This window comes from Ursus arctos, unplaced genomic scaffold (assembly GCF_023065955.2).
Source record: "Ursus arctos isolate Adak ecotype North America unplaced genomic scaffold, UrsArc2.0 scaffold_11, whole genome shotgun sequence".
Classification (NCBI taxonomy): Eukaryota; Metazoa; Chordata; class Mammalia; order Carnivora; family Ursidae; genus Ursus; species Ursus arctos.
In genome coordinates, this window is record NW_026622775.1 from 31,771,174 (window position 1) to 31,790,456 (window position 19,283).

General features: G+C 41.6%; 1 protein-coding gene across 3 annotated transcripts in view; it reads left to right on the forward strand.

Annotated features, from left to right (window-relative positions):
• Positions 1-4,232: 4,232 nt before the first annotated feature.
• Positions 4,233-19,283, forward strand: part of IL15 (interleukin 15) — a 76,441-nt gene continuing 61,390 nt past the window's right edge. The window contains exons 1-2 of one of the 3 annotated variants that reach the window (XM_048212115.2): positions 4,263-4,449; positions 4,528-5,399. The gene's annotated coding sequence lies outside the window, so the exon portion shown is untranslated. Of the gene's footprint in view, positions 5,400-19,283 lie in introns of all 3 variants that reach the window. The other 2 variants (XM_026499392.4, XM_044384337.3) reach the window with 2 other exon arrangements.

Below are 19,283 nucleotides of genomic sequence, written 5' to 3' on the forward strand. Positions count from 1 at the left end.
CGTATGGTTTGTCTCCTTCTCTGCTTTCTTCTTGTTTCATTTTTTCCTCTTTCCCCTATGATCCTCCGACTTGTTTCTCAAATTCCACGTATCAGTGAGATCATATGATAATTATCTTTCTTTAATGGACTTATTTCTCGGCAGACATTTTTATATATCACCTCTAAATTGGCCATTCATTGGTGACATCCAATATAGTCCTATTCCAGCCTCACATGTTCTGTGTCCAAAAAATGTAGGAGGCTAATTGGCAATACACAGCTTCAATCCTATGTCTCTCTAATAGGGTAAACATGTGTTTTGGCCCTAGGTAACTTTCATCTTTGTATCCCATCCTTATTCACACCTCAACTTTGATCTTCATCACTACACCATCATCAGAGAAGGATAATGTGGCAGAGAGAGAAAAAGAGAGAGACAGAGAGAGAGGTTATATGAACGATGTATAACCCAGGATTTGGGGCGTGGGGTCTTCTGCCCATGTACTCTTCCCTAAGTGTATTTAACCTGGTGTCTGGTCTCTCTCTCTCTCTTTTTTTTGCGTCTCACTGTGAGTTTTATATTGATTTGATAAATCATGTTGTTTATGTTAATTTGGTCTGTAAGCGTTTTCATTTTGATTCTTCCAGAATGGTAATTGGAGGCTAGCATTTCATCACAGTCATTTCCTATACAACAATACCTATAATAATGAAACTAATGGTATTTTAACAGATGATTATAACCTTCTATTGGCATAGTTGATATTTGTCATAGTGTTTCTGAAAATTGATTTTGATAAATGTTTTGAAGACAGTTTAGCTAAAAACTCAATAAAAAGTGATTGTAGTATTAAATATACATATAGACCACAGAACTAAGTTATGTAAATTATCAAATCATTTCATAATACTTGCAAAGAACTATTATGTACTTTTATACACATATACATATATAATATGAATGGACCTGTGTATTTTGTATATACGTGTTTATATGCACATACATACCCACATATCTACATGTAGATCTATAAGTTCTCAGATTTTGATTCTAGCAAGAATTTAAAACCGTGAAAAGACAGGTGAAATTATTTCTCACCAAAATAAATTCAACAAACTTTTATTCAGGACCTATTTGCCAACCACAGAATCAAAATCAAAATCGATGTCAGTTTAACTGTTCTTTGCCACATGTGTCGACATGCACTTATCATTGCTATTGACTTTGGTTCACACCTTTTTGTGTGAAGGTGGTTACATGTTGTAAAAAACACATAAATTTAAGAGGAACCAGCTGCTCGCCCCGCTGTGTCTATTCTGCCGACGAGCTCCACTAGCCTTTGGCCACTTAATTCAAATACCCATTTGTAGTGGGGCTGCTACATCCATAGTGGTTTCATTACAGAAGTACAATGAGATCAGGAAGTGGAAATTCATGGAACTGATGAGTTTCCTTCCTAGTGGTGGCTAAAATTACTCTAGAGCAAACAAAATTGGACCAAGAGACACTGCCTGGAAGTCAATAGCTTCTTTCCTCATGAACCCCAACCTCAGAAGCCCTTTGTTTTACAAGAAGTGGAGGGTAGTGGTCAATTCAGAGGTGGCAGAGGGGAGGGGTGTATATTTAAGCCAGACCACCTAAATTCAAATCCTTGCTGGGCAAGTCACTTGTATGGGACCTTAGGCAAGTCGTGTAATTTCTCTGGGCTTTGGTGTCTCCATCTGTAAAATGGAGATAGTTCGTATCTCATGGCATTGCTGTGAGAATTTAATATTTGAGAGCTAATATTTGTGCTTAGCAGGCACTCAGGGAGCAACAGGGACAGTAAGAATATTAGCTAGTATTGCTGCACCTCTGAAAAAGCAGAAATGTAAGAACCTCTTGAAACCTTAAGTAATCCTTCATAGAAAGAGTATTCCTCTATTATCAGGATCACCAAAGAAACAAAAAAACAAAACAAAAAAACACCAAACTAAAAAAGCAAACAAGCCCCCCAAAACAAAAATCAGAGGTGGGGGGCAACCTTGACCTAAAGCTGCATTTCAGGCATGTTTTAATCAAAATGGAAACTTGAGGGGTCTGGGGCCAGGTTTTATAAAGACCAGAAAGTCAACTTAGTTGTTGCCCTGTTGTTTATACATAGGATCGTAAATAAGGTCACAGTCGTGGACTTTGAACACTAACTCAGATGAGCTTTTAACTTCTTCCACGTGGTCTCAAAAGCTATTAGGAAACATTTATTAGTGATTTCTTTTAAAGACAACTGCCCAATGGGCAACCATTGTCTTTGGAATGAAAAATCAGATATTAAAAATGTATTGAACTATGATTTTATTATTAATTCTGTAAATTTGAAGAATGGTTTTTCTAGTCCCTTCTGTGAGGTTTAGTTAATTTTTACATCTTTCTACATTATAATTTTATGAGTTATCTTACAGTGGTTTCAAATTATTTCATCAATCTTTGTCTTTGTTTTTAATTTATACAGTGGAATTTACTTGTTCATTGGTGTGAGTAATTTTCAATATCTTGCCAAACACCCTGTGGCAACTGAAAATACAAGTTGCTTATACGAGACTTTTCTGTTTGAGAGCAGTGCAACAAAAACAAATTATGCTGAAAACCTAACATCATTGAACTGTAGGCATTTATATAACTAAATCAAAAATACTTTTATTTTCTGTAATTAAGAAAACGAATTTGACCTACATCCTTGGGAGGCAGATAATAGGGCAAAGCATATCTCAGGGCTAGCATAATTTTCAATTTCACTGTATTATTACTTATGGTTTTTTTTTTAATCTCCCCAACTTGACCAAATGCTTTATATCCCACTCAGCCCATCTTGTTTTCAGAACACACATGAAACTTAATATTTATAGACCAATATGTATTCTAATGTGTTCAGATTGTACTTCAAAACTCGGGTGTATAAGAATATTCCCACCGGTTTCCCAGAGTGTTGTGAAAACCTCTCCAGTAGCTCATGGTGATCACATGCTCAAAGTGCCCTGTCTGACACCGCTGCTGCTCAGCCCCGTGGGCAGCTGGAGCCCACAGGCTAAGAGCGAAGAGCAGCTTACTCTCGTGCTCCTGGGCAGCCCAAGCACAGCAGGATCTGAGCGGTGATGATGTGTCCTCTGGCGGCAATGATATCTGGCTCTGCTGGTTGATTCTCGGTGTAGCCGATAAGGTGTCTTCCTGTCTGGACATCTATCTGGGCTACCAGCTGCACTGTACACAGCATGCGTAAGGGTGCTGAAGGAGGTGCGGGAGGAGTTCGGGAGTTCACTTTGCGGGAGCCCAAGAAGCTCTGGCACCGTCCAAATTGATAGGACACAGATCCACGTCTCCATTCCTAATCTGTATAATCACGGGTACGCATACCACCCTCCTAGGGCGGCTACCATCTTTGTAACAGAATCCAATCCGGCTGCAGGCCTGCTCTCACAGTGAATGCCCATTCTGCAAATCAGAGCTTCAGCACATTGCTGTGAAAAAGTCTGATGAGATTTGAGATCGTTGGCATTATCACAAGAAAATTTAACATCACATTGTCTTGGACAGAAAAGAATAGTACTGTTTGATTTCTTTAAATATAATTTAAAACTATGGTAAATTTTTGAATTGTAAAAAATGGGTTTTACATTTTTATATATCACCTTGTTTGTTGACCGTGACTATCTAGAGATCAACTTTTTCATAAAAATATGAAATTATTTTAGGTGGATTTTTATGCATATTTAATATTTAAATCACTTCTATTATTTTTCTGTTTTTTTCTTAACACATAGTAATTGTAAAGAAAATGTAGTTAAATGTTTACTAAACGCCAGGGAGCCATATCATTTTTTCTGTGACATAACTGGAAAATTTGGGGAAGTACCTTCCATGAGGGATTTTCGGTGATTCACATGTGTTCAAGGTTCTTCAAAGTGTTTTCAAAACCGGGCACAAGGACTTCTTTGCTGACTCTGTGTGGCATAAGGATCGCTCAGCTTCAAAGAATTTAGTCCTTTCTTTCAATTGTAAAATACTCTAATAACATTTCACAGGGTCCTATTTCATGGGGCCGTGTTCAGTGTTTACACTCCAGATGCACTCCACTGGAAAGGTGAGCGGCTCATTTCTGCCAGTTCACCCTCCGCGCTAGCTGCCTTGGACAAAGTAGTCAACCAGGCGTCTTAATCCGTCTTCTCCAGTAAGACTTCACCTGAGCCTGCCTTCTTCCAGCCTGCGCTGCGGGCAGGGGGAGGGGTGGGGGTTGGTGTGGAGTAGCCGCCCAGCCCAGCCCAGCCCGATCCTACTACACTTTTTTTCCCTTGGCTCTGGGCCCCTTGGATGCGCAACCACGCGCCCAGATCTCCAGGACTCTCCGGGGAAGTCTCCCGCCTCAAGCCAGACTAGGGGGGTGCGGGGGGGTGGTCTCCGAGACTTCTCGCGCTTTCCCTGCAGGTGCCCTGGAAGGTACAGGCACAGGCCGAAGCCGCGGTCCGGCGTTCCTGCGCGGCGGGCCGGCGCTCCCTGACCTCCTCCTCCCTCTAGGTTCTGCGCCCCCGGACTTGGCAGTGGCAGAAACCTGCGGAGCGTCCCAGCCCAGGGGCGGGGAGCTGCGACACCTGGGGCAGTCCTTCAGGGTCTGCTGCCACCTCCCCCTCCCCCAGCCTCCGCTGGTGATGTTTATCTTGCCCTCTGCTCCTTGCTCTTTTCTCTTTCACTTTTCTTTTCGCTGGGGGTTGGGACTCCCTGGGTTCAGGGCGCCCGGGGGAACCCCGGCTGACTGGCTCTTTGCAGTCGAAGCCCATCTCCGGGGAAGGGAGCCGGGTGGCAGCGCCTGTCCGGCTGCGCCGCTTGCCGCCCCCAGCCCTGCAGCCCGGACTCGATGGAGGTAGAGTTCTGCTTCTCCGCTCTGGGAGGGGAGGTGGTGGTGGTTGAAAAGGCGATGGAATTTTCCCCGAAAGCCTACGCCTCGGGCCTCTCCCAGCTTCGGGCGGACCCACCCGTTTCCCGCCACCGGCTGCGGGTCGCGCCGCCCCGCCCTCTCACGGGGAACACTCGACCGCGACTTCAGTTTTCGGTTGCACTACGCACAGAGGTTTTTCCCCTTCTGACCCTTTATTCCTCCCGTGCGCTCCGCTCGCCATCCTCGGCTCCCAGAGGTGCGCAGCTTGCTCGTCCGCGGGCGGGTCCCGCGCGGCTCCTCCGCGCGCTCGGTCTTTCGGTGTTGCAGGCAGCGGAGCGGCGGGAGGCAGCGCCCGGCGCCGGGCTCTCCTCTTCGCTGACTCTGCAGCTGACCCGCGGAGAGCGAGGGACGTGCGTGTCTGGCCGCCCCTGCCAAGCGGCCGGTTTCCGAGAAGACGCGGTCTGGCAGCACGGAGCGCTGTTTTGCACCTCACCGAGCTCAGAGTTCAAGAAAGGTACCGCAGCACCGGGCTGCTTCCCCGCCCCCTCCCAAACTCCCTGTCAGTCGGCGCAAAGGTGTGTAGGACCCTGCGCGTCTGTCGCTACCTTTGTTTGCAAAAATCCAGTTACCCTCCCCTTCTTTGATGAGGACCCTTGTCCTCCTAGGGAGAGGAACTTGCAGAAATGGTTACTGCTGGGCAATCAGGCCTGGGTCTGTATTCTTAGTTCCAACCCTGGACAAGTCACTCATCTCTTTAAAAAGCAGTATTGGAAGCTTGGAAGAGATGCAGGGGACTTTAATTGCAGTAAAATCTTTATCCAAGGTGGATTTAAATGAAAATCCGGTTGATGTTTTCCAATGTTATTGAGATTGCATTTTGCGAATGTTTACAATTCATTTAATTTAAGATTTTGATAGCTTCAACGGATCCATAAAGCAAGGTTGTTCTTAACCGATGCGTATAACAGATTCCTAAACAGGGTGAGTCAGAAGTTTCAAAACTGGAAGTAAAGTGGTTGTCGCTAGCTTTTTTTCCATTGTGTTCTTTAAAGCTACTTTCTAATGTTATGACACGGGTGATGACATCTACTTGTAACTGATAGGCATCCTCATCTTGTCAGTGTGCCTAAAGAGGTTTATTGACTCGATTGAATGAACAGGTTAGACCTGGATGGTTTGTGGCATCCTGCAGTGGGATGGCTGTGAGGTGGACTGTTCGTTCTCCTGAAAACAGCAAGGCGCAATATGGATTCAGTTTTTAAACTCCTGTTGCTTTATTGAAAAGCAGTGTGGTGGGCATTGTAGACAGAGGAAGGAGATGCAAAGGAAAGAACCTGAAGATACATAAAGGAAGGGACTAAAGAAAAAAGCAATAGCCTTCTTAGTTTAAAAAGTGATGAAGAATATAAAATTTTATGTAATTAAGTTAAGAAATCTCAAAGTTGTAAAGGTTTCTTACGGATTGTGTTTCAAGGTCACATTCTTCCATCTCTCCCTGTGTTTTCTCCTCTCAAAGTTTTAGTCATACCTAGAATGGCCTTTCCTACAGTATCGTCTACTATGACAGTGACACAGACGAGTTAGGTCGGTCGCCGGTCCTGAACCTCTAGTAGGCAGTGCTTCCGTACTTTGCTTTTTAATTTATTATTAATCTATTAATCTGTTTATTCATTTTTATTAAGTAAGCTCTACACCCAGCGTGGGGCTCGAAGTCACTTCCCTGAGATCGAGAGTCACATGCTGTACTGATTGAACCAGCCAGGTGCCCCTTGTCATACTTTGGATTCCTTGTCCCCTGACAGTGTGGAGTGGGAACTCCAGAACCCACTTTGAAGTTGTAGTCCTGAAATTCGGAATTTTACTGCAGAGTTTGGTGGGCTTAAGTAAGAAAACGATTTGATGCTTTTCGTTTTCACCGGTGAGATTCAGATATAAATGTCAGCAGCTATATTGCAAGACATACTAGTTGTGAATGAAATACTTGTTTGTCCACTAAAATCAGTGATTTAAAGTTTGTTGAAACAGAGTTTGATAGTTTAAGGATTTTAAACCCCCAAGAGGTTCTCCATCTCAGGCTGGCTGGCTCTGAGTAGATTTCAGGAAGGCGAGGATAGAAGCCCTGAAATGTTGTGTGTAAGTGGATTTTTCTTAGGAAAATATCCACAACTCTACTTAGGTTTTTAAGTGGGTCTTGAACCCAGAATAGTTTTTAGAACATTTTAAAACTTAGAAAACTGTCCTTTTCTTCATTTAGCTCTTAGAGTTTACTGTTAAGTTTGTTCATTAGGTAACTATTCTTTCGAAGGTTAGTTAATGATAATACAGAGAGTTCTGTCTTTCCGCCAGCAACTTGAATTATGGGAAATAATATGAATCATAGCTAATATTTGTTGAGTTCTTATTATGTACTGGACATTGTTCCAAGTATGTATTTTTTAAAATCATCATAATAAACTTATGTGGTGGTAGAGACTGTATTATAACTGCTAAGAAAATTGAAGCATAGGGTTATTAAATAACTTTCCCAAAGTTCCAGAGCTAGTTAAGTGGTAGAACTGGGATTTGAACCCAGACAGATTTAAGATCACAGGTGTTTATGAAGAATGTTATTTCCTCCGTATAAGTATTTCCCACAATTTGGCAGTGACAACTAACCACGACTTCATTTTGACGCAGTGTTTTAATGATTGAATGTTGGTTTTCAATACTATTGCTTATATGGTACTTGCATGATTGACATCAATCATTAATTATATATTTAAAGATTAGCTCTATGATCAACTAATATTCACAGGAGTGCCCATATGTGTTGGTTCCTTGGAGAGATTTCTTTCATGGTTCCTGCATGAAAACATTTGTCTAATTTGCATCAGTTTTTGCTGATAGAGCTTGACATGTGGATTGGAACATGTGGATTGATTTATATGGTGAATTTATCCATCTACCCATCCATTCATCCATCCAAGTAGGAAGCTGGGGTTCATGGAGAGATCAGAACAGAAGCCTTTCCCATTATATCACACTGAAGTGGTGTAGTCAACTATTTGAAAAGCTTTTTCAGAGGCTTTATGGTATGAGGGTTGGCAAGAAGCCAACTGCTTTCCTTAGTTCAATATTAGCTCTTTGGTTTACTTACACAGCGATTGTAGATTACTACATGAGGCTATTTAGATTGAATAATGCTTAAGTGCTTGCTGCTATCCTATTTGAATGGATTGAGTGGAAAAATTCCACAGGGGAGTTGAAAGAACCTTTGTGGTTTTAGCTAGTACTGCGGTATACTCACTACTAGCTATTTAATGGTGAATTTTACTAATTATTATTAATTATATTATTTTTATTTATTATTTTGCTTTATTTTTTTTTTTTCCCAAGTTACTCAGTACTGGAGTCAAATGTAGGAAATAAGAGGCTCTTGGATCTCATTTCAGTTCAGCAATGTTATTTGTACTCATTTTATATCTGGAGGCATGGTATATGTATACATGTCTTTTTCAGTGTTTTATCCCACTGTGACTCTAGTAGTGGCTTGCGGGTCATTTTTGGAAGGACCAAAATATACATATACATTTATGCATATATATGTGTGTGTGTGTGTGTACAAAATGTATATTTTGTGTATAGACCATATACAAATAGATAAAAATGTCTGAATGCCTATTAGCTCATCATGTTCTAACAACACATAGTTGCTTCTTCTCCTGATGCTAAGGTTTCTGTAAGTGCTTACAAACTGCAGAGGCGATCAGGAGAGTGACAGAAAGTATTTTGTTAAATAAAGGAATTGAAACTGAAAATGATCCTACAAGAAGAAAATATGATGGTTGTAAGTTTGGTGGGGGGAAGCTCTACTCATCACAGCGACATGGGAAAGAAGCCCTGTGACACATTCAATAATCCCTTGTAATCATTTCATTCGCACTAAGCATTTTGCTCATACGCCTTCTAATAGAAATTCGAGAAATGGAATACCCCTTGTGCACTGTTAGCTCTGACCCCTAAAATTTTCAATTTTTCTTTAATTGAACATTTTATAGTTAGAAATTTTGCAATATATTTTTTCAACTTCTGTGCTCTTCTTACGCCTCAGCAACAAAAAAGTATATACATTTAAATTTAATTTTTAAAATAATTTTGTTAAAAATTATTCTTTATGTTATTTTAAATATTAGTACACAGGTAACCAAAATAATTCATTAACTTTTGATAAGTAATTATGAGGCATAAAACTAAACTATTATTGGAAATGTATATCATAAGTGTAGGTATGGGTAGTGTTGACATCAATGCTTACCTGAAAGAAGGTTTCTCTAATACCAGTTTTTCAAATCGCCCCTTTATTTGGCACCCTGGGGAGGCAAGGCATATGGTAAGATTCTGAATGGGAGAGAGATGTGCCTTTCTTTGGTAAAATGGGTGAAGGGTAATTATGAAAGGGGAAGCGGGAAAGGAGAACTTGCCAGAAAATGCTTGCTGTTCGCACATTTCAGGCATATCACTTGTAAAAAAGAGTTCCTATGGAAATAGTGGATCTGGAAACTGGTTCCTTTAGAACTCTGTGTCCATACAGATCTTGGAAAGCTGTGGGGTTCCCCAGGGGTGCCTCTTGTTCACTTTGAAGATCTCTGATCTGGCTCAACCTGTTGCCCGCCCCCTAAGGTTGATTTGTAGATTGCCATGCCTCCTTGGGCTTAAAAGAGAGAGAGAGAGAGAGAGAGAGAGAGAGAGTGTGTGTGTGTGTGTGTGTGTGTGTGTGTGTGTGTGTGTTTGAAGAACTGGCAGCAGCAGAGACTTCCCACTGAGAGCAGATGGGATACAGTTTCCAGCCAGGCTTGGGTGCTTGGATAGCCTTCCCAGCCTGGGCTGCTCTTCCGTGCTAGTCCCAGTCATACTTCCCTGTGCTCTAGACACACTTGTTATTTCTGCTCACTCCTTGCCATCCTTCCTGAGCCCAGCTGAGAAAGCATTCGACCTTCATAACTTTTGCTACCCCCTTCTATTGCCCAGGTAGAATTATTTTCTCCCTTACATGAATTTATTTGGTGCTGTGATGGTTTTTGTCTCTGTAAATTTACCTTATTATGTGTGTTTCTATAGTCACATTTTGAATATAGACAGCGTGAGCCCAGCCAAGGGTTGGTTCCATGGTTGATTTGTGTTGACTTCAGTGACAGTCAGGACACTCAGCAGTTTGACAACTAAGCAGAGGAGTGTAAAACAGGTAGGAAACCATAGAGCGAAAACGATGGTGGACTGTTATCCAAAAACCAGTATTTTGGGGAAATCAGTCTGGGGTAGGAGTTATTGAAGAAAAAACAAATTGAAGATAAGGAACCCAGCCAGAAACCCACTGCAGTCCTTCAGACTTGCAGTCTCATTCCTGTTATCTGCTCAAGAACAGAGCTCTAGTAATTCATTCTATCAATGGGTCTTTCCCATCACTATAATTTCTCCCATAAATAACAACAAAAACAACAAACGGCTGTCTTTGGCCTCACGTTGCTCTCCAGCCACCACCTGATTTTTTGGTCCCCATTTTATAGGAAAACTTTCACAGTCAGTTCTACTTTCTGTCTCCAGTTCCTCTCTTCTCATGGTCTCTTGAACGAGGCAGGCTGTCCTCCCCACTGCTCCACTAAAACTGTCCTTGCCAGAGGTACCAACCCCCCCCCCCCCCCTTACATCCAGCGGTTTGGGCTTGATTCTCTTCCGGTGTGCTCTTTCAGCAGAGTTTTTTTCAGAGTTTTTCATTTGGCTTCCAGGCAGTCCCCCCATCTCCTGCCTGTCCTTCTGCCTCACCATCACCCATTTCAGTCTCTTCCTGGTTCCGTTTCCCTAACCTGTAAACAGAGGAGTCAGAGGGCTCAGTCCCTAGGTCCTTTCTCTGTGTCACCCACTCCCTTGGTGACCTCATCCAGCCTCGTGGTTGTTGATGCCTTCCTAGAGCGGCGGTTTCTATGTCCAGTCGTGAGCTCCCCCTGAATTCCAGACTCGTATGTACAATAGTCTACTTCGTATTCCTGAGGAGCTGTCTGGGACCCACTGGATTCCTGGCTTACCCCCCAAACTGCTTTTTCCACTGTCTCCGTCCTCTCACGTGGTGGCAGTTGCATTCTTCAAGTCGCATAGATAGTCCCTTAGTCCATCTCAGCAGTGTCTTTGCTTTTTTTTTCATACCCCACATTTTAATCTGCCACCAAATCGTTGAGCCGTCCCTTCAGAGTACATCCCACAGCTGACTTCTCGCCAGCTTCACTGCTGCCACATGGCTCCAAGCCACTTGTGTCATGCCTCGTGGTATCACTGCAACATTGGTCTCCCTGCTGCTCTGCTTGCCACCCCGCGCCCCCAGTCCGTTTTCAATGGGACACAGCAGCCAGAAAGCTTCCGTTATCTGCCCTGCCTGCATTAAACAAACAAACAAACCCACAAAACAAAAAAGCAAATTCTTAAAACAAACAAACAGAAACACCCAGAAACCACTGGGTTAACAAACAGTAATTTGTTACTTGTCATGATTCTGGCGTCTGGGCTCCATTCAGCTCCTTAGCTCTTCCTAGGCTGCTGGGGAGGGAACATTCCGGAAGGTTTCTTCATTCCTACGTCTGGCACCTCATCTGGGCGGGCTGGAAAGTTAAAGGCCCCCTCCTTTGAGTCTTTCTTTCTTTTCCATAAGAACTAGCTCTTCTCAGCAGCTCAGTAGGCCACTCCCTGCTCTGAATTTGGGATCTAGGGACCTTTGCTTCCTTCCTTTTGTTACCTGGCGATGGGTGTGTGTGTGTGTGTGTGTGTGTGTGTGTGTGTTAAGTATAATTTTCTTTTAAATCTTGAAGGCTTCCTATACATTTTATTGAGGTTCACTCTGTTAGAGAAAGATGTACCCACAAGACTCTCATGACACAGCCTCTTTACTTGGGCTGTGAGTCAGAATGCTGTAGGAGAAACCCTTCAGGTTTCTCGAAGCATTTTTGTCCTGCTGCCTGGGTCTATGAGGCACAGCCCTCACCTGAGGTCTTCATGATCCATCTTCCAGCCACGCACTTGATTTGATCTTTAACCTGAGATCACATTGTACAAATAGACCTTGGATTTGAACTTTGTCCTAGACTGCTTCTTTCTTGGAGAATCTTCTGCTGTCTGGAGAGGCAAAAATGACAAAAAGTTTTGTTTTCTAACCTGGCAGGTCCTGGGTTGAACAATTTCCTCTAAATTCCATTTGAACACTTTAGTTCATCTTTCTCTTCATGTAATGAATCCTAGGCAGCTAAATGAAGCCAGTTATCACACTCAGAAATCTTAACCAGGTCCACAAGTTCATTAGATCTATTTTCTTTCTTCCATATTACTGCAGTGTTGCCAAGCATTTGGCCACAACATAGTGTCAGTTGCCCTCTTTCCAGCTTCCCGTAAGAAGTTCATCATTGCCTTTCTGACTTTCACTAAAAAGAGTAGCCTTGCTGCTGGGCAGGTGTCTACCCACCACCTGGTCTCATTTTCAATTTTAGTATCAGTTTCTCTAATTGCTGTGTAATAAACTCCTCCAAAATTTCATGGTATGAAACAAAAACCATTTTATTGGTTCAAGGTTTGGAGGTTGAGAATTTGGATGGTACATGGTGGCAATGACTTATCTCCATTGCACAATGTCTGTGGTCTCAGCTGACTCTGGTTGTCCAAGGACTGTCTGAGATGGCTCAAGACATTGGGTCAGGCTGTTGGCTGGATTCTTTCATTCTCTTCCACTTGGCCTTTCCACTTGGCTAGGTTGGGCTTTCCTATAGCATGGTGGTCTCAGGGTTGTCAGACTGCTTACATAGTATCCAGCTGCCGTAAAAGAGGAAGCGGGAGCCGCAAATCCTCTCAAGGCCTGGGTATAGAATTCCCAGACTTTACATTTGTTTCATTCTATTGGAAAAAAGCAAGTTAGAAGGCCATCCCAGAGTCAGTGGGAGAGGACATAAGTCATGGTCCTCCTCTATTCAAAACCCTCCTTTGCCTTCTCATCTCACTCTAAAAGCCAAATTCCATTACAAAGATCAGTGAGGCCCTAAGTGATTTTTATCTATATTATCTTACCTACTGTTCTTCCTTTATCTCACTGTTGCAGTCACACTGACAGCCTTTCTCCTCATCACACAGACTGCTGCGTTCTTATCTGAGAGTCTTTGAACTTGCTCTTCCCCTACTTCGAGTGCTCTTCCCTCAGACCTCCCCACTCCCTTACCTCATTGGCTTGGTTCAATATCCCATTGGTGGTGAGTTTTTCCGAAGCCATGTACTTCCTCTTCCACTCACACCAGCACTGTGTTTAAACTCTCCTCCATACACCTGTAACTCTCCGACATACTACTAGGTTTATAGTACCCTATCCAAAACTCTCAGGGTCAGATATGTTTGGAGTTCAGATTTTTTTCCGTTCTTGGAAAGGTAACAGTTATGGACTGAATGGTGTGTCCCTCCCTATCCTGCCCAGAAGCCCCCATGCAAGAGAGGCTTACTCTTTTAGAAACTTTCAAACATGCGGTACAGTATTAATTATCGCCACCATGCTGTACATCACATTCCCATGACTTATTTCTTTTATAACTGGAAGTTTGTACCTTTTGACTCCGTTTACCCATTTCGCCCCCTCCTCAACCCCCTGCCTCTGGCAACCACCCATCTATTTTCTGTATCTATGAGTTCATTTTTTTTTTTTTTAATAATACCAGTCTTTAAAGAGTCACTTCCTCTGTGAAGTTTTCCAGGTAAAGCTCCAGCGTTACCACTTCTCAAGCCCCGTGGAAATATTGACATTTCTCCTTTGTTCTGTCCCCTCCCGATGGATACCTCTCTAATAGTAACTGCAGTATTTTATTATATTGACTTGTGTTCATATTGACTCTCCCCTGGAGTGAATGACAAAAGTGGTACCAAGGATGATAAGAACTGTGATGATGGAGTTGGAGTTGAAAGGGCTGGCTTTTGGGAAAGACCACATCCTTGTGTGCCTCGCACCTTGCCTGGCACATTAATAGACCTTTAATAATGTTATTTTTGTTGTCAGTAACCTATCACATATGGCTGAGGGGTGAAGTGATATAGGGTTTTGAGAAAAAGAGTGTGACCAGATTTGACTGGAAATAAATCATCAGTGATCAAGTAGCTATTGGAAAACCATTCCCAGGAAATGGAAACCATTTCCCAGCGTTGGAAAACCAATACCAGCATATTGTCAGGGTCAGGAAGGGAAATAGAATTTCCCGAGGATTTAATTTGGGCCAGGCTACTGATAGACTCTTTACATTCATTTTTAGGATGATGCATATGAGCTTGTTAGCTTAGCATGAGCCTATTGAAACTAAAAAAAAAAGGAGGGGTGCTGTTTAATATTTTGTGCCAGTTTTTATTGAGGGGATAATTTATAAATTGCGAAGTAAATCCTTCAGTAAATGAAAGGAAATAGAAACAAGAAACTCCCTATTCTCTAAATTTCTTCAAGTAGAAATTTTTTCATTTTCTTAATTCTATTTGCCAAGTATTTTGAAAAAAAATTCAAAATACAAAAAAGATGAAAAAACATTTGTAAAAATGGTAGTACTGTTAATATTTTATTTAGTGCTCCTTCTCCTGGGAATCCAAGGAAACAAATACATAGACATAACAACTTTATTTTGTCACTTTAAAATTTGAGGTAACCCCAAATGTCAGATTTTTAAGACTCTATATTTTATATCATTAGACTTTACCCCCCGGGAAGCAAGATACTCTTCTCACTGTCTTGTGAAGGACCTCTAAAACTTCAGACGTATGGCTTTATGATGGCTGATTTAGATTTGCTCTTGAGGTATCTCTCGTCTAAACCTTGACCTCTCTTAATTCAAGACACATTACTCTTAGCCTCTGCAGTTTGTGAAGTACTAGCTCCCAGGCTATGCTTTTGAATCAAGTAGGGTTACAAGGGACCGGAAACCTTCCTAAAAATAGCAGGTCTTTATTGAGCACTTTTTCAGTGCATGGCTCTTTGCCAAGTGCTCTGAGGGACAAACAGCTGAACCAAACATCACTCCTTTCACAAGCTCGTTATCTACTGGAGCAATCAGTAGGGGTACCCAAGAGCTGAGTCATCCTGTATACTTACACTGAACAGCTGTCCATTCTCTAAACATGCTGCGCTTTCTGTCATTGCGGAGCATGTGGACACGCACGTCCCTCCTCGGGAATGCATGATTGCGGCCAATAGTTTTTCCTCTCCGCTTTCTTCTGACTCATCCACCTGGTCCAGGGGTTTCAGTTTCATATTGTTTTCTCGGGGAGATTTTCCCAAACTTCCAAGATTGGATCCTTGTACTTGTTTTTTTTTTTTTTTAATTTTATTCTATTTGAATTCAATTAATTAACAGTGTATTGTTAGTTACAGAGGTAGAGTTCAGTGATTCGTCAGTTGCATATTAACACCCAGTGCTCGTGACATCACGTGCCCTCTGGGATCCCCTATTCCTAACTTTATTTAGTAAATATTTCAATAGTTAACATTTATTGTTGGCCACGTGCCAAGCATTTCAACTTGTGGAATCCTCGTCAACTCCTTGAGGTGCTTTTCTCACTACTTTTCAGGTGACTCAGACACACCGAGACCTTGTGCCCAGGGTCCACAGCTAAGTCTCTCCCCAAAGCCTGTGGGCTTCACCCACATGCTACCTCGCTAGAAAAACTGAGAGGCATAAAGATTAAAAGGGTGGAGATAAAATTATCATTATTTATAAGTGAAAGCCATGACAATTAACAAACTATGAAAACTAATGTGAGTTCAGCAAGACAGCCAGACGGAGTAACAAAAACTCAGTAGCATTTTTTAATACTCAATAAAACATTAGCTAACGTAACAATAAAACGCATGGCACAACCGCCCCCACCAGGAAGACATGTATCATAATCAGATGGGATTTACTTGAGCCTTGTATGGATAGTCCAATATTAGAAAATCTACAATATAATGCTAATGGATGCATACTGGAAAAGTTATTATCAAGCTTTTGGATAAGAGCTTCGTAAGATTAAAGGGGATCTTCCAAATGCGTGAATGAATGAATGATATCTGCTAAATAATCTCTAGTAAATGTCATTCTTTAATGATTTTATTTATTTATTTGAGAGAGAGAACACGAGTGAGAGAGAGAGAGAGAGAGATCATGAGCAGGGGAGAGGGACAGAGGGAGAAGCAGGCTCTCTGCTGAGCAGGGAGCCCGACTCTGGGCTCGATTCCAGGACCCTGAGATCATGACCTGAGCCAAAGTCAGACGCTTAACCGGCTGAGCCACCCAGGCACCCCTAATAAATGTTATTCATAATAAAGAACTTTAAAAAGCATTTCCTTCGGTTTGGGAGAATGATGAGGATGTCAGGATCCGTGCAACTATTTAACGGAGTACTGAAAACAAAGGTAATGGCTGCTCATTTTTCCTGAGTACTTACTATGTGCATCAAGCAGTATTCTAAGTGCTTCGTAGGTTTTGCTTATTTAAACGACAGTAAACGTTAAATTCTTCACTTATCTTTGCTTCCTATATCTTTTCGCTTTCTCCAAAAATTACTTCAAATGGGGCTTAAAGGGTGAATTTTTCTGACGTCTTATATGCCTGTGAATATATTAATTTTGCCTTCACATGTAAATAAGGGTTCACCCAGATATTTAATTCTAGGTACAAAGTTATGTTTTCTTCAACATTGTGGGGACTCTGCTCCATTATCTTGCATCTGTTGTTTCTTTCAAGAAGTGTGATGTCATTCTGACCCTGTCTGCTTTCACTCTAATGAATACGGTTGAAGTTTCTCTTTGGCTTGTATTTTTTTTTAACATTCCAGTATACTTACCATACAGTTTTAATATGAGTTTCAGGTGTACAATATAGTGATTCTGCAGTTCTATACGTTACTCAGTGCTCATCATGGTAAGTGTACTCTTAATCCCCTTCTCTTGTTTGCACCCCTCTCTGTTCGTTCTCTATAATTAAGAGTCTGGTTTTTTTGTTTGTTTGTTTCTCTTTCTTCTTTGTTCATTTGTTTTATTTCTTAAATTCCACGTATGCGTGAGATCATAGGGTGTTTGTCTTTCTCTGACGGACGTATTTCACTTAGCATAATACTCTCTAGCTCCATCCATGTTGTTGCAAATGGCAAGATTTCATTCATTTTTATGGCTGAATAATATTCCATTCTATAAATATGCCATGTCTTCTTTATGCAGTCATCTATCAATGGACACTGCATTGCTTCCATAATTTGGCTATTCTAAATAATGCTGCAATAAACATTGGGGGTGCATCTATCTTTTCAAATTAGTGTTTTTGTATTGGAATTACTGGATCGTATGGTAATTCTAGTTTTAATTTTTTGAAGAACCTCCGTACTGTTTTCCACAGTGGCTGCACCACTTTGCATTCCCACCAACGGTGCAAGAAGGTTCCTTTTTCTCCACACCCTCACCAGCACTTGTTGTTTCTTGTGTTTTTTATTTTAGTCATTCGGAAAGGTGTGAGGTGATAGCTCACTGTGGTTTTGATTTGCATTTCCCCGATGATGAGTGATGTTGAGCATCTTTTCACGTGTCTGTTGGCCATCTGTATGTCTTCTTTGGAGGGCTTGAATCTTTTTGGATGCCACTAAAAAATGCCTGGCTGTGAGTGGGCTGTGTTTTTAATTTACTTTCTTTGCTACTCTTACGTTCCTTATTTTGAGGTCTTATGTTTAGAATTTTGGAAGAATCTTGATTGTTATCTTTTCATCTATTGTCTAATTTTTTTTCTCAGACTGCAAGTAGACAGAGTTATAATTCCTACTTTCATCTTCCATCTATGCTTCATTCTTCCTTTATTCTCCCCCACCTAATTTTTAGTTTCTAATGCCTTGCAGGATATTGCCTGATCTAACAGTGCAGCTCATTCTGCCACTTTCCAGCAGTATTCATTCTGACATTTAGGCTATCTACTTAAATCTTTACTTTTATCACTTGTGGGTTTTTTAATATTTATTATACCCAGCTATTTCTTCATATTTCTTGCTCCTGATTCATATTTCTAAAAGTCCTTCTTACATTCTATCAAGTATTTTTTAGTTTTTTAAATTCTTGTTTTATCTGTTCCATTTGGCTTTTCCCATCTGGCTTACTTTTTTTTTTTTTTTTTCAGTTTTGTGTCTCTGTTATAGAGATCCCACTATATATTCTTCCCTGTAAACTTCTCTTTCTTAAGTTAAGATTATCATTGGCTAACATTATCAGCCAAGAGACAAAACCCTTGACTCTAGCTTATGTCCTCCGACTGTCTGGGTGTGGGGTACGTTTCAGGTGGAAGAGCCTATGCTGTTGAACAACTGCAGAACTCTCCCACCAGTCTAATACCTTGTTCTCCAAGGCTCTCTCCCAGTCCCGTGTTCTAGGTACCCCCTCTGTCTTGCAGCAGTGATGGGAAGAGCACTTAGTTGGATCCAGGGTATGGGCTTAGGCAGCCATGTTGCTGACTTTCCAGGTTCTGAATGCCCCGCAAGCCAGGCCCAACCAGAAAGTGCCAGTCAGGTTAACACATGCAGTAAAACAAGCATCTCCTAACGGTACTTTTCAGGGAAAATAAGGGAGGAAACAGGGTACAGCAACTAGAACCTTCTTCCTCATGTCATCCTTTACTTCTGGCCCAGGCTGTCCAACTCTGGTCTGCCAAACTGAGATACAATTTCCTCCTCTCTCCCAAGGGAGTTTTTACAGTTTGGGCATTAGCTCCTGAGCATGGGTTGACATTCCACAAACCATCGTGTTTCTCTGGAACCTAGAGGGCAGATTCCTAAAGAAAAAACTAGTTGTTCTTACCAGTTCTTTATTTAATTTGGAACTGTCTGGGATTAATTATTTTCCCTTCTCCCAAGTGATTCATCCAAGAAACAGTAGGTATGTGAATATATGGTGATATTTACCATTATTATCATCCAGCCACATTGGACAAAGATCTCAAAGATCCCAGTGTAGAAACAAGAGGGGGATTGATGGTGTAGCCACAGGGTAAAGGAGATTATGAAATTTCTGTCTCCCCTTCCTCCAAGGTAGAAAGGTGTCAGGTGGGCTACTGTGGGTTAGGATGACACAGAGTTGTCATGGGTGACATGTTTACTTTAGTTGTTCTGACCCAGAAAGTAGCAATTTGGAAATAAGTAAATTGAATAATTGCAGGATTTTGCTGATGGTGCCGGTGCTGTTACAGGATAGTTGGATCTAAGGTATGAAATTAAAACAATTCAAATTCCACTAATATTGCCCTTTAGTTATGATCAATACATATCAGATTGTAAGCTCCAAGCATTTTATAACCCTTGATTTTAAGGATAAGTAGACCTGTTTTGAAATCGAAACTAATATGGAGAGGCAGCCCAA